Below are 15,262 nucleotides of genomic sequence, written 5' to 3'. Positions count from 1 at the left end.
TATTTGAAATGTTTAATTATTCACATATTAATTTGTTTGTGTCCCAAAGGTCTATAATCATGTCACTGTTATTTCCTACATGGCTTCTCTTTTTTTGGGTCTTACTGCGTTGTACATTCTACATACCTGTGGCCAATGACATGATGCGTATGTTTAAATGTAGTCGAGCTGCAATGTGGTTGGCTGCCAGAAATAATAATGACGTGGCTATAGTAATTTCATCTCTGCTTGAGTTCTTTGCCTCTGCATAGTTGTCAGAACCAAACTTTCTGATTCGTACAAAAAAGTAGAATCGCTAGTTATTAATAATGACAGTAAAAAATATGGATTTCATTCTTTTTTGCTTGTTTGAAAGTAATGTAAGCAAAGCAGTAGGTAGGGACCAAGGTTAGGAATAAGAAAAACTGTGTTACAACTCAACAGTGATTGAATATAAAGTATCAGTGACGTTCAGTGTTTCATTTGTTTTATTTAGTATAGATGCAGTCACACTATACCTCTTTATTTGTGTTACAAAACCATACTCGCAAGTGGGGTAGTGAGACAATTCAAATCAAATTATTCAACAAATAGAATCACTTTTGTACATTAATTCACTCAAATTATACAAATTATTATGTCAATACTGATTCTCCTAAATTCTGCATTACAGAATGAAGATTAATTAAATCATGCCATGACAGCTCATGGAGGCCCAAGACCATCACACCAACTGTTCACATGTCTCAACAGATGTAAACGATCATCCAACAGTACAGGGGTAAAATGTGGTCAACACACCTGTTAAAGTTGGCGTACAAAACCTCACAATGCTGAGTGAGCATGAATCCCACACCACTGGCCAGAATTTCGTGAGAAAATTTATTTCCCGACGAAGATTCGAACCAGCACTCATTTCATATCACCAGTCCAAGACATGACACCTTAGACCACACAGCTATGGCATAGGACACAAAATGAAGATGCTTCACTGTTAAAAGACTTGTAAGTCTTAAATTGTGCCAGTAATTTAACATAGAACAATTTAATTAATTATTACCATAACAGATATATTCTGTAGGACCAAAAATTAATCTTTACATAGATAGAATAATTTGACGTGAATGAAAAATTATGAAAGCCCAGATAATGAAAAGATGTGGCTGCATTGTAACTTCATTAACCCTGATATACAATGTTAAGAATCTGTACAGAAACAGTGAATTCACATTTAACGAAAATGAAGTTATTCGTGTAACTATTCTTCAGTTCTGAAATGTTTTCTTAGTATCACATGACAGTACAAATAAACATTAACCACCCACAGTTTATTTTCACTGTGAAATCTCTCGGATTTGAACGACATATCTCTTGTTTGGTATTTTGCAGATAGCACTCAATTATTTTCAAATTCTTATCATGCCACTTTTGTTGCAAAAAATTGTATAACGTTTCTCTCATTTTTTTCAGTTTTGCATAACTATTTTATTATTAACTTTTAAACTTGCAATTCACTTTCAATGTTCGTTGCATAGCAATTGAAGGGTACACGGGAAAAACGAACAATATCACAATTCCTTTAAGGCTGATGTCGTTATCTAATTCACTGTATTACTACTAACTTTAATGTTATTTTTACCAAAAGTGGTAAAGGAGAATTAAAACCACGGATACACTCATCATTTCCTTCATTTCAATTAGAAACACCAATAAATTTTGCAGTTATATACTGAAATAGATCATTGTCTCACCTTTAATGGAAATGTGACATTATTCGTTTTTCCCGTGTACCCTTCAATTATGAAAAAGATGAACTTATCACCAGAAGGAATAGCAAAAGGTATACTATTAAAAACACTCCCTAATATCTCACCACAGCAGTATGAAAACAAACACATACGAAGCACTAAAAGTTTGTACTGTACCTATTTCAAAATACAGTTACACGTTTCTACAAATGTAACTGAATTAGTTTATAGAGTCTAAACTTATTCTACTAAAATTAAATTACAAAGATGCACGCCATATTGATTTTTCTGCAATCTACAGAACAGTATTGGAAAAAATTCAACTGCTAAATTAGTGAATACTCATACTGCGAAATGTTATCAAAGACATAAAAAGTGAGGTTAATTCACTTGAAAATATTTTACTGTTGTGTAATTTAATAAATAATGCTGTTCACTTTATAGAGCAGGTATGCTCAAAATTGTAAAAGCTCCGATTACACGGATGATGCACTGCATAACACAGACAGTGTACGGACTGGGCTCCGCAACTACATTGCAACACCGCCTGTGGCATTGCTTTACAAATACGGATAATAAACTGAATTTGAAAAAGGAAAGAATATACACTGTAATATTCAGTTATTACATTGTGTATTATATTTAATATAGTTATGATATTATTATATCATAGATAATGTTATTTTCATATTCCACCATACATTGCGATCTGTTCAACATGTGGATTCTTTTCTGCAAGTAATCGGAAATCTATTTCCAACAAATTTACTGCAATGCGCAGCTGACTCGAAAGATGCTCATCTGTTAATCGGGATCTATGTTTGGATTTAGCAACTTTCATTCTCTAAAATAATTCTTCGTACACGTATGTCGAGGCAAAGGTAGCTAACATAGTGATAGAGAATATGCTAATCTTGGGATATTTAGTTTTGTTAATTTTTTAATACTTCTATGCTTGTCAAGTCATATTCTCTGCATTTAGTTCTGAATTCTACGTTACTTTGTAAATCAATTAACTCGTCCTGGAACTGCACTCTCATGGATTGTACTAAATTTACTATGAAAGGATTAACAAAAAGATTATTATCACTTTCCATACGTCTAAAATCACTAAATCTATGTTCTGTGAATTCAAATTTGAGTTGTTCCAGTACAGAGATATAATTAACTATATTTTGTTCAGGCACCATACATCTCTTTACAAGGGTTTTAGTGCCTTAGCTAATTCCCAACACACTACATAACTTGCTCCTAAACATAGACTCTAAATTGTTCGACTCTCTTCAATGTTTGGCCTTTCATTAAATGCTTTCAATTCTTGAAACTGTAATGCCTCTGAAAAATTATTTTATCATAACATGTATTTTTGTTGGAATGAAATCACCACAATAATAATAATAATAATAATAATAATAATAATAATAATAATAATAATAATAATAATAATAATTGTAATAGACCTAACAACAGTAATAACAATGCTGCTGGTGTTAATAATAACGTTGGTATATGAATACATATTACAGAAAACAGCTTCCCTGTCACTTCGGCATGTTCTGGATGGCAGAGCGCATAATGTCATTTTATGTTGCTCAGTAGTATTCCTGACAGTACCTTACAACATAGTAAACACTTTACCGAACGCAAAACAATTAATAGTCTTCCTCCCACACTGTACAGAATGGCCATTTGCTTACAGAACGTTTTGACTCTGTCATTGTCCCGCACTGTTCGTACGTTACTAAGTACTTGAACTGCCTTCCGCAGTCATCCGTCGAGCTTCGAACGAGGAACAGCATGCTCTACATTCGAAGGTTGTGATTACAGAACGTAATCGGGAGTCAGAGAATGAGCATACCTGTTATAGAGTAAAGATATCCTATGATACCAGTATTGGACATTATATGGAGGCATGGAGGTAAAGTTCACGTTTTCTCCTTGCATGAGAAAGAATTGATGTGGTCAGTATTATGCTCTGGTCACATTTTGACCACAGAAAGAATTGGTACTCAAGTGGCTGAGTGGTTAGCTTCTCTGCCTTTCACAGTAATGACCTGGGTTCGATTTCCATCTCGGGGATATAGACCTACTGTTTCCCTTCACCATTGTCATGATTTCACTAACACTCAACAATCATCCTTTATTCTATGAGGTACTGAGCCAGGCCTACAGAACAAATACAAAATTGCTAGAAAAATACGTTGTACGTTTGTATTTGTTGTTATTTAGTCCACTGTCCGAAGACAGGTCTGAACCTCACAAGTGATACCAACAAGGCACTACTTATGAGGAAACTAGGTCAGGAGATAATGGGGTAGGGTGACCAGTTCCTTTCCCCATATATTATATTTAATAAATACAATTGCCACCAGCATAGCTCAGTCAGCTGAGGTGCTTGCTTGCTAATCCAAAGTTGGGTTCAGGCTTGGGTTAATTACCTGGTTGGGTTTTTCCGAGGTTTTCCCCAACCGTAAGGTGAATGTCAGGTAATCTATGGCGAATCCTCGACTTCATCTCGTCAGATACCATCTCACTATCATCAATCCCAACAACACTAAATAACTAGTACAGCATAGTCAATTAACCAATAAAATAAATGCAATTAATTTGTCCTGGAAGTTATGACGAGAAAAATTCCGCCATCCAATGGACTCGAATCCAGGAGCTTCCAGTCTAAAGTCCATTGTTTTATCATATGAACTACTACAGCCCCAAATTTATGGGCTAATTTTTGCAACTTATAAGTTCCTTTAAACTGTTTCAAGGTAATGTCAATTTTGATCATTTTTAAGTTATCAAAATCCGGGCCTTGCTTATTAGAGAGAAAAGCGGCATTTTTTTTTAAACAAAAGCTAGACTCTTTGTTTCTACTTTACAGCACACTGGTTTTTCACCTGAGTGACAACGCATATGTTTTGTTAAGTCATAACTCTGAACACATCTCCAACCACATTCAGTACACAGATAACTTTTTCCTCCCATGTGGGCCCTCAAATGGTTAATGAGGGTACTACGACGTCCAAAATTGTTGCCGCACACAGTACAATGGTAGAGTTTTTCGCCTGTGTGACCCCGTATGTGTTTAGTGAGCATATCACCACGACTGAAGCTCCTCCCACACACAGTACATAGATACGGTTTTTCTAGTGTGTGTATCCTCATGTGCTTTCTCAAACAGCTACCAAAACCGAACGACTCTCCACACACAGAACAACAATATAGTTTTTCACCAGTATGAGTCCGTAACTGGCCTTGGAGCTGATGCTTTAATGTGAAAATTTTCCCACAATCATGACAAAGGAATTGCTTCCTGTCCACTTCTGATTTAGGCTGTGTCTGTAACTCCTCTACTCTGACTTTACTCGAAATGTCTTTCGAAACGTCCTTTATGCAGTTGTCTTCCTGTAAACAAGTTTCATTAGAAGCCTTAGCTTTTTTTAAATCTTTATTTTCAGGTAGCCATCTCTTAGTAGAATTCTTTGCAGAGTTAACTCTTGTGGGCTGTACAGAATTTCCCTTCTGTCGTTTTTGAGATTCTTTTACATCTGAATTCGAATCATGTTTCTGCATCCTTGTAACATTTCTACTATATTTTCTTCCAGAAAATTGCATGTCAATTTTCATTTTAAATTTTCCCACCACAGGAACATGGATCCTCTTCTTTGTGCCAGTGTTTCCATTTGAGTTCGTTCCAGCTGGAAGACTGGACCAAAGACCTTCGGTGCTTTTCAAAAAGCCATCTTCTTTAGGTAATCTGTCACAGAGAAAATCAAGTTAAATAGGCCTAGAATATAAAGGGTGGTTCACATAAAAGGTTACAAGCCAATATCTCTTAAATGGATCAATAAAACTAAATGCTGATTTTTTTCAATCTTATAACAGCAAGAGACCTTTCAAAAAATTACATTGGAAACTTTTCAGTGTTTACTCTTCATGAGGAATTCGGGAGCGGGAGGAGGGTAAGTTTAGAATTTCAAATGAAATTACTATAATTTTTGGAAATTCTGATTTTTTTTTTTATTATGTAACTTTCATCCAAAATATTTTCCTCCACAGTACAGTAGAATATTGAGAAGTACAGTATTAGGCATTTGAAATTTCGAAGGCATACTAGGTAAAAGTACGAAAGAAGTAAAAATTTCAGAGATTTCATTTTATGTCACTTCATTAAGTGCTCAAAATAATAGTGGTGGTGGTGGTGGTGGCAGCATCAATAGTAATAATACTTACTTACTGGCTTTTAACGAACCCGGAGGTTCATTGCCGCCCTCACATAAGCCCGCCATTGGTCCCTATCCTGAGCAAGATTAATCCAGTCTCTACCATCATATCCCACCTCCCTCAAATCCATTTCAATATTATCTTCCCACCTACGTCTCGGTCTCCCCAAAGGTCTTTTTCCCTCCGGCCTCCCAACTAACACACTATATGCATTTCTGGATTCGCTCATACGTGCTACATGTCCTGCCCATCTCAAACATCTGGATTTTATGTTCCTAATTATGTCAGGTGAAGAATACAATGCATGCAGCTCTGCGTTGTGTAACTTTCTCCATTCTCCTGTAACTTCATCCCTCTTAGCCCCAAATATCTTCCTAAGAACCTTATTCTCAAACACCCTTAATCTCTGTTCCTCTCTCAAAGTGAGAGTCCAAGTTTCACAACCATACAGAACAACCGGTAATATAACTGTTTTATAAATTCTAACTTTCAGATTTTTTGACAGCAGACTAGATGACAAAAGCTTCTCAACCGAATAATAACACGCATTTTCCATATTTATTCTGCGTTTAATTTCCTCCCGAATGTCATTTATATTTGTTACTGTTACTCCAAGATATTTGAATTTTTCCACCTCTTCGAAAGATAAATCTCCAATTTTTATAGTTCCATTTCGTACAATATTCTAGTCACGAGACATAATCATATACTTAGTCTTTTCGGGATTTACTTCCAAACCTATCACCTTACTTGCTTCAACTAGAATTTCCGCGTTTTCCCTAATCGTTTGTGGATTTTCTCCTAGCATATTCACGTCATCCGCATAGACAAGAAGCTGATGTAACCCATTGAACTCCAAACTCTGTCTATTATCCTGAACTTTCCTAATGGTCAATAATAATAATAATAATAATAATAATAATAATAACAATAATAATAATAATAATAATAATAATGACCTACATTAACATCTAAATACTTATTAATAAAATTTTATTAAGGTTTTTCCTAACATTTGACAACATACTTGTTCCTTTGTATCTTCTTTGGTTGTAGGTGCTGTAGGCATGACTTTTTGTTTTATGTACCTCATAAAAAATAATCAAGTAAGCAGGCTGGCCATGTGACAGGTCCAGCACTTCCAATTCATATGTAATCTAACTTCTTATTTAACAGTTCATGCATACATCTTGCAAAGTGTGGTGAGACATCATTCGCTTTTCACGTGACTTAGTTCATACGTCTCTTATTCTTTGTGGCTACAACATTTTGTTTAGGAGCATGTAATATTTAACTAACAACGATTGAGTCATATTACAACTAGGGGCTAGGCAATGTTGCTTAAGCACAAATGACTCCTGTTGTTCCAGGAGGTTAAAAAGCTGCGACCTCCATGAAAAGGGGTATAGTAACGCATTTCTGTTCTTACATTGAGAGATAGGAGTGGTTAACTTATATCATACCATTTAAAATTCTAAAGTAAACCCCCTTGGGGGTGAAGGGGGGCACACTGTGCCGTTTTATTTCGGCACTTCTTTCTTTTCCTTTCTATTTCTTTTACATTTTTATATCTTTATACTTTTCTCTGTTAGTTTTAATTATTCTAACTCTTCATAGATGGCTTGTAGTTTTTTCCTTTCTGATCTAGTTCTTTTTACTTCTCGTAGATGGCTTCTTTCCTCTCACCTTCCTGTTTTCCCGTAGTCTATGGTGTTCTTTCTTGTAATCTGTGATGAGTTGAAAACAAGGGCCTAGCCTATGGCTGGCGAGTGATTGGTTGATTCCCTGGGGAGAATCAGTATTTATTGCTGATTGGTTGATACCCTGAGGAGAATTTAGTATTTTTCATTACGTTATCCGATTGATTAAGATAGAGACGCCGTTTGGTATTTCGCCTGTGAAGCGAGTTGTTCGGGCTAGTGGCGTCAGTACGCTAGAGGGATGGCTTGGAGGTAGAACGTGTGTTGTGAAGGGCACGAGCTCCTATGTAGGCCGGGGATTGAACTGGGTTCGATAAGTCTACTAGTAGCTGCGTAGTCCAACGTGTTGTGGGATCCTGCGAGTGTATCGCAGAAGATATTCGTGTGGAGTTTAGCGGAGAGTTTTGTGATGTACTAACTATCTTGAACTGCATTCATTTTTCTGTCTGACTAGCGTGCAGTCAACTCTGTTAAATACCGGTCGGTATTTTTATTTCAGGTTATTGTTTCTCTAGCTGTGATATAACTAAAAGTCTACCACAAACTACAAGGAGTTCAGTGAGATGGTTTTGGTTTACGTTTTACTTAGTTATTGCAGCAGAACGAATTTGACGAGTATGAAATTCACAATGAAGACACCCATTGTTGTGTGACATTTGAGGGGTGGCCAATTTGAGTGTAACGGCTATGTGTGTGCTGAGTGTTGGTTACGTCAAGGTTGTATGACAAGATGGATGCCAGCGAGGGGGAGTACCTGCCTATGTAAGGTAATTAGCTGGATTTGATTAACATTACTCTGTGAAGAAGACATTTTCTGTGCTACGAATTTATTTTGTTGTTTATTCTAAATAAATGGTTGTGTTTAACATAGGGAGTGTGTGTTGTTACTTAACTACCTCGACACGTAGATTACCATCCTGATCATAACGTTTCATGGCAGGGTTATTTGGTATTATTAAGATATTTATCTTTTATTTTATTAACAAAGAAGACCAACCAGACCCAGTGACGGTTCAGTGTTAGCAGAGTTGCGTGGTTATGATCGGCATTTGGAATCTCAAAGCTGAGGTACTTGGGATTGTGCTTTTTGTTGTTTTTTGTGTTTCAAGATGGATGCTGGAATGATGGAGTGGCGCGCCCTCCATAAAGATGAGTTGCTATATGAGCTGAGAGCACATGGTGCGGAGGTTGACTCGAACGCAGATGTCACCACTCTCCTAGCCAAAGCTAGGGAACCGGGGTTCGTTTCCCAGCAGACTCTGCAGAAATACCCCCAGTACTGTATCGCTAGTGAACTTTTCAAATGTGTAGAAATCATGGAGTCCTTTTCGGAATTTCTGGAGGAGTTGAGGGTCGATTTTCAGAAGGATCATTTTAGAAGAATATGGAACAGGGTGATTCACTGGGAATTACGACTGAAAGATATACTCGAGGTTAAGTTGGAAGTTGTAGATAGGGAAACGTTCGAGAAGGAAATGCAGAGATTGGGGATAGTGAAAATGGAACTAACGAATTTGAAAAAGAGTAGGAGCCAGGAGACCACGAGAGAGCAGAAACAGGGTTCAGGGGTGGCCAATGAAGCTCAAGTCCCTGTGAAAGTTTCCAATCTCGACAGGAAGAAGGACTACCGTAGCTTGATTTTTTTCTAACATGCCTAATCCTTTTGAATCCGTTCTGAAGAAAGGGATGGTTTTCTCCGTTAGTAGTATACAGGCAGTCATGCATTTTCTGAGGGTGTTAATGCAGTTTAAGGGTATATGTAGAACTTTTCATTTGGATGAGGCCTCGCTATTACATCTGATTTTCCCTTTTGCTAATGGAGTGTTAACTAACAGAGTATTGGCGGCCATTGAAGACGAAAAAACCTTGCTAGATTTTCATAAGGGTATCCTGAACGAGTTCATTCCTGACAAGACTCGTCATCTTCTGTTCGGGGAGTATTTCTACCGTAAACAAGGTGACAGTGAGACCCTACTTGAATACGTGGAAGAGTTAAAAGTCATCGAAAAGGTTTTTGTAGCTGGGTTGACGGAAAGTCAGATAGTGGACGCTGCGTTGTCAGGGGCGCGCGATCCCGAGATCAGGGTTCAGTACCTAAGCGCCAACCGGCCACAGATCTTCCTTCAGCTCGACACGTTATGTGTGCGGAATCAGGCGATACTAGATAGTGGTGCCCTGGCAGGAACCACCCCGACTAGATCCGTCGTTTTGGGACAGGGCAATAGGTGTTTTGTTTGTAACAAAGCAGGGCATTTTGCCCGTGAATGTAATCGACGGGGTCACGTGGAGCAAAATCAGAGAAAGAGTGAAGAAGTTGTTCGGGTTGTGTCTCGTGAGATAAGTGCCCCCTCGCGGTCAGTGCCCCGTTGCTAGGGCTCAGTTAGGTGGAGAGTTAGTGGAGGTGTTGTTGGACACAGGCAGTGTCGTTTCATTGGTTAGTTTAGAATTAGCGTGGAAGAAGGGATGGGAGATTATCCCCGGGAACATGGTGTTTTTCTCGGCTACTTCCCAGTCTCTTTCGGTCAGTGGTCGTGTCAGTTTGAAAGTTAAGGTTGGACAGGTAGTTTGCGAATTTAGTTTCTGGGTTGTCGAAGGTTTGGTTAACCCCGCCATCTTTGGCGCTGATTTCATGGCGGAGACGGGGCTTATTGTAGACATCCCACAGGAGGAATTTTATTTTAAACATGCTTCGGAGATCAAATTCCACTTTGCTAATCGATGTAAGGCACCCAAATTGCTTCCAGTTGGGGCATCGGTGGACCTTGTTGTTCATAGGTATGAAGGGGAAAGTCAGGAAGTAGATTCGAGTTCCTTTGGGAAAGATCGGGTCTGCATTGGTCAGCCGGAACTGAGTGGTTCTCCGATTGTACTTCCGGAGTTGAGTGAAGTTCCCTTGCCGTTTTCAGGAGTTACGAAGTCTCTACACCACGATCCAGATCCTGGAGTCAGTTTGGAACATTTTCGGGAAGAATGGGATAGGATAACTTGCGAGTTGGGAAAGGGTATAACTTGTTATACCGCTAAAAGTTATCAGGAACCGAAGCCTGAAGACTCAGAATACCGCCACTGCAGCCCATGCATGAAGTAAGAGTCTTCTAAAATGGGCACCTTTTCCCCCTAAGGGAATGTAAAAGGGGAAAAGGTTAGGTTAGGTTAAGTTATGTGAGTGTGGTCTGGTCAGTTTAGCCGTCCCAGGGTTTTGCATTGTGACGGACGGCGAAACGACACTGCAGACGGATTTTGGGAGTGACGTCAGAGAGGTTGCGTGAGTGAGGTCTGGTCAGTTTGGCTGTACCAGGTTTTTTCATTGTGACGGACAGCCAAACGACACTGCAGACGGAATTTTGTGTTCAGATCAGAACTGGTTCGGGTTTCTGATAACTCTGTTATTACAGAGCTGTATGCCTAAATGTCTCATTTGAGCATTTAGTGAGCTAAGGGTTGTTTTAATAGTAAGGTACATTGCACCAAACGGTGGTATTTACTAAAACTACCCAGTAAAAGTTTGTACTAGAGTGTATCATGAGTGGACGGTGTGATGAGTACTGTGTACTAACCTGGTTTTGTCACGAAGGAGTGTGTTACCTTTTATATTCATGAACGGGCAGTGGACACATATATGATTGTGCATATCATCAAGAGGAAGTGATAAAATGGCTGAAAAGACTATTATACCAGAAATGGTCATATGTGAAGCAAGTTATAGACATCACTTAAAAGTTTGTATTGTTCACGTGTTTTCCTTCGTTTCAAGTTTATCTTATTCACTTTGACATTGTTGAATTATTAAGTATTTCTATGTTTTTGAGTTCTATATTGTTACGTGTGTTTTTAGTTCTAGGTTGGCTTTTATGTATCATCACAGCTCGAGCTAGTTATTTTGGGGGCCGTTTATTCGCAAAATTTATCTTTTCCTTTTTCTCTTCTCTCTTTATATGTTTTATCTTCTTCTCTTTCGTGTCCTCTATCCTTTGTAGCTTACTTTCTTTCTAATTTCTTTTCTCTACTTGTTTCTCTTCTTCCTTTCTGTCACTTTAAGATGTTGCTGTTTGTGTTTGACTTTGTTGCAACGATCACGTTTGTGGTGGATATATTTACTGATTGCGCCAAAGGTGGAAGTGTGCTGTGACTATAACCCAGAGGTCCGTGGATCGAAGGAATTTAGTTGGTTGGGGTGACTGCTACGGACTGCAGTCATTCCGAAGGGCCAAGTGGGTCGCAGGGGAGCACGGTGGGGATACCGCCTCTACCCGTGGACACTCGGTGCCTAAACGATTTATGTTCGACCGTTTGGATGGGTTGCAGCAGTGGCGTCAGTGCTGGTTGTGCACTTGGAAGATACAGTACCTAGTGGCTTGTGATGGGACATAGCTGGGGATGAGTTCCCTTTTTGGTAGCCTACTTGTTCACACAGCGTCTTTGGACCTGGAGTTGGCGCTGTTCAGGAACTGCGCCAGTTTTTTGGGGGGGGGGGGAGTCTGTGCTGTTTTATTTCAGCACGTCTTTCTTTTCCTTTCTATTTCTTTTACAGTTTTCTATCTTTATACTTTCCTCTGTTAGTTTTAATTATTCTAACTCTTCATAGATGGCTTGTAGTTTTTTCCTTTCTGATCTAGTTCTTCTTACTTCTCGTAGATGGCTTCTTTCCTCTCACCTTTCTGTTTTCCCGTAGTCTATGGTGTTCTTTCTTGTAATCTGTGATGAGTTGAAAACAAGGGCCTTAGCCTATGGTTGGCGAGTGAGTGGTTGATTCCCTGGGGAGAATTAGTATTTATTGCTGAATGGTTGATACCCTGGGGAGAATTTAGTATTTTTCATTACATTATCCGATTGGTTAAGATAGAGACGCCGTTTGGTATTTCGCCTGTGAATCGAGTTGTTCGGGCTAGTGGCGTCAATACGCTAGAGGGATGGCTTGGAGGTAGAACGTGTGTTGTGAAGGGCACGAGCTCCTATGTAGGCCGGGGATCGAATTGGGTTTGATAAGTCTACTAGTAGCTGCGTAGTCCAACATGTTGTGGGAACCTGTAAGTGTATTGCAGAGGTTGCAGCAGTGGCGTCAGTATGCTAGAGGGATGGCTTGGAGGTAGAACGTGTGTTGTGAAGGGCACGAGCTCCTATGTAGGCCGGGGATCGAACTGGGTTCGATAAGTCTACTAGTAGCTGCGTAGTCCAACGTGTTGTGGGATCCTGCGAGTGTATCGCAGAAGATATTCGTGTGGAGTTTAGTGGAGAGTTTTGTGATGTACTAATTATCTTGAACTGCATTCATTTTTCTGTCTGACAAGCGTGCAGTCAACTCTGGTTAAATACCGGTCGGTATTTTTATTTCAGGTTATTGTTTCTCTAGCTGTGATATAACTAAAAGTCTACCACAAACTACAAGGAGTTCAGTGAGATGGTTTTGGTTTACGTTTTACTTAATTATTGCAGCAGAACGAATTTGATGAGTATGAAATACACAATGAAGGCACCCATTGTTGTGTGATGTTTGAGGGGTGGCCAATTTGAGTGTAACGGCTATGTGTGTGCTGAGTGTTGGTTACGTCAAGGTTGTATGACAAGATGGATGCCAGCGAGGGGGAGTACCTGCCTATGTAAGGTAATTAGCTGGATTTGATTAACATTACTCTGTGAAGAAGATATTTTCTGTGCTACGAATTTATTTTGTTGTTTATTCTAAATAAATGATTGTGTTTAACATAGGGAGTGTGTGTTGTTACTTAACTACCTCGACACGTAGATTACCATCCTGATCATAACGTTTCATGGCGGGGTTATTTGGTATTAGTAAGATATTTATCTTTTATTTTATTAACAAAGAAGACCAACCAGACCCAGCGACGGTTCAACACTACTGAAAAGTTGTCGATGGAATTTCTCACATATCCTCTTCCTGTTACGAAGCATTTAGTTTTATTGATCCATATAAGAGATACTGACTTGTAACACTTTATGTGAGCTACTCTGTATGCACATTATAATGCACCACGTCATACCAACGACACACTCCTATGTGCATTCCATAGGATACACGGAGATATAATTTCCATGCTTGACCTCAGCATTAAGAGGTAATATAGTCAGTATATTGCTTTGACCACCTTTTATATTTTGGAAAGATCTGGTATTCAATCAGGCATTGAACACCAGAACCATTCTGGAAGTTATGACGAAATTAAATGTTTCCTTCACCTGGGCTTTAACCAGGTTCTTCCAGTCTATATTGAATCTACCTTCGTCTTCAATTGAAGAGAGAGAGAGAAAAGGAATCATATTTGTTGAAACCATTAAATGACTACATTTACTTGCCTCCAGTTCTGTTGTCAAGTCATTCAAGCAGATTTCAGCATTACTAATGACTTCAACATGTATTATTTCATTTCCTCCGCTTTTTTTCTCTTGAAGACAAAGTTAGATTCAAACTTTAAAACATCGTGCTTTCCATATATCGTCACTGCACCTCCAAAATCCGCTATGTGTTTTTAAAACGATTTTGTAGGAGAAAGAAAAAAGCATCGTTACTCTTAATTTTCTTGATTTTTCAAAGCCACTTTCAGTATAACTTCAATAAATGCAAGAAAAATGATTAAATTATACCGCAAATAGGTTTGAAAATCAAGGAAATTAAAAGTGACATTTGCTTTTCTCTTTCTCTTGAAAATTATTTAAAAAAACACAGCGGATTTTGGAGGCACAGTGATGATATAATTAGTAATGTGTGATTGATGGTCAGCTGAATTTTAATACCGAGTACAGAATGAGTAGTATTTGAATTCATATGGTGAAAAGTACATAAAAATTAATTTTAAAAGTCACAATATAATGTGAAGTACCGGTGCAATATTTACAGTCTATTCAGTTAAGTACCTTAACAATTCAGGAGAAATGTGAAATTAAGTGCCGTAGAAGTCTACACCTGTGCTAGATATAAAACTCTGTTTGACAAGCCGACAAAAAGAATATACGAGGAGGTTTAATTGTGATGTGTATAAGAAGTTTGTGTGGTTGAAAGGCTGTGATATTAAAAATGCGCTATTCTGTTTTCCATGTCTTTTGTTTGGTAGCGATTTTAACTGGACTCAGAAATGAAAAGATTAATAAACATGTAAATTCGGCGAAACAGATAAGTAACACCTTGAACTTGGCTGGGTTGAGAAGAGTGAATATTTAGGAGAGTTTAAGTTCAACTCATAAACAAGCTGTTGAACATAACAACAACAGCGTGAGAAAAAACAAAGAAGTGTTGTCTAGAAATTATTGACTGTATCAAGTTTTGTGGAACCAACGAGTTAACATTATGAGGGCATAATGAAAAGATAGGGTCTGACAATCAAGGAATATTCCTCAATTTGGTGAAATATACAAGTGAAATAGATTCGATGTTCAAGTCCATTTGGAGACTTCTTCGCCATTTATAGGCTTGTAAAATGAGCTATTGGAATGTATATTGGACGTATTCAGAGAGGAAATTTTAGCAGAGATTGAGGAAGCCGAATTTGTCTCTGTTCTTGCTGACAAGATCACAGATATATCTGGAAGTTTATGATTGTGGTTGTAGTTCCGTATTGTAACAAAGAAGAAAAAGCTGTGGAGAGGTTCTGGTGTTTCTTT

The 15,262-nt window shown here is 38.3% G+C and overlaps 1 long non-coding RNA gene across 1 annotated transcript; it reads left to right on the top strand.

The window, feature by feature from the left end:
• Window positions 1-381: 381 nt before the first annotated feature.
• On the top strand, window positions 382-13,362 carry LOC138715271 (uncharacterized). The gene is made up of 3 exons (XR_011336208.1): window positions 382-984; window positions 5,372-5,476; window positions 8,148-13,362. It is a non-coding gene; the product is annotated as an uncharacterized lncRNA (long non-coding RNA).
• Window positions 13,363-15,262: the final 1,900 nt, after the last annotated feature.

Source organism: Periplaneta americana, chromosome 15, assembly GCF_040183065.1.
Source record: "Periplaneta americana isolate PAMFEO1 chromosome 15, P.americana_PAMFEO1_priV1, whole genome shotgun sequence".
Classification (NCBI taxonomy): domain Eukaryota; kingdom Metazoa; phylum Arthropoda; class Insecta; order Blattodea; family Blattidae; genus Periplaneta; species Periplaneta americana.
This window is presented reverse-complemented; position numbering and strand designations above follow the sequence as displayed.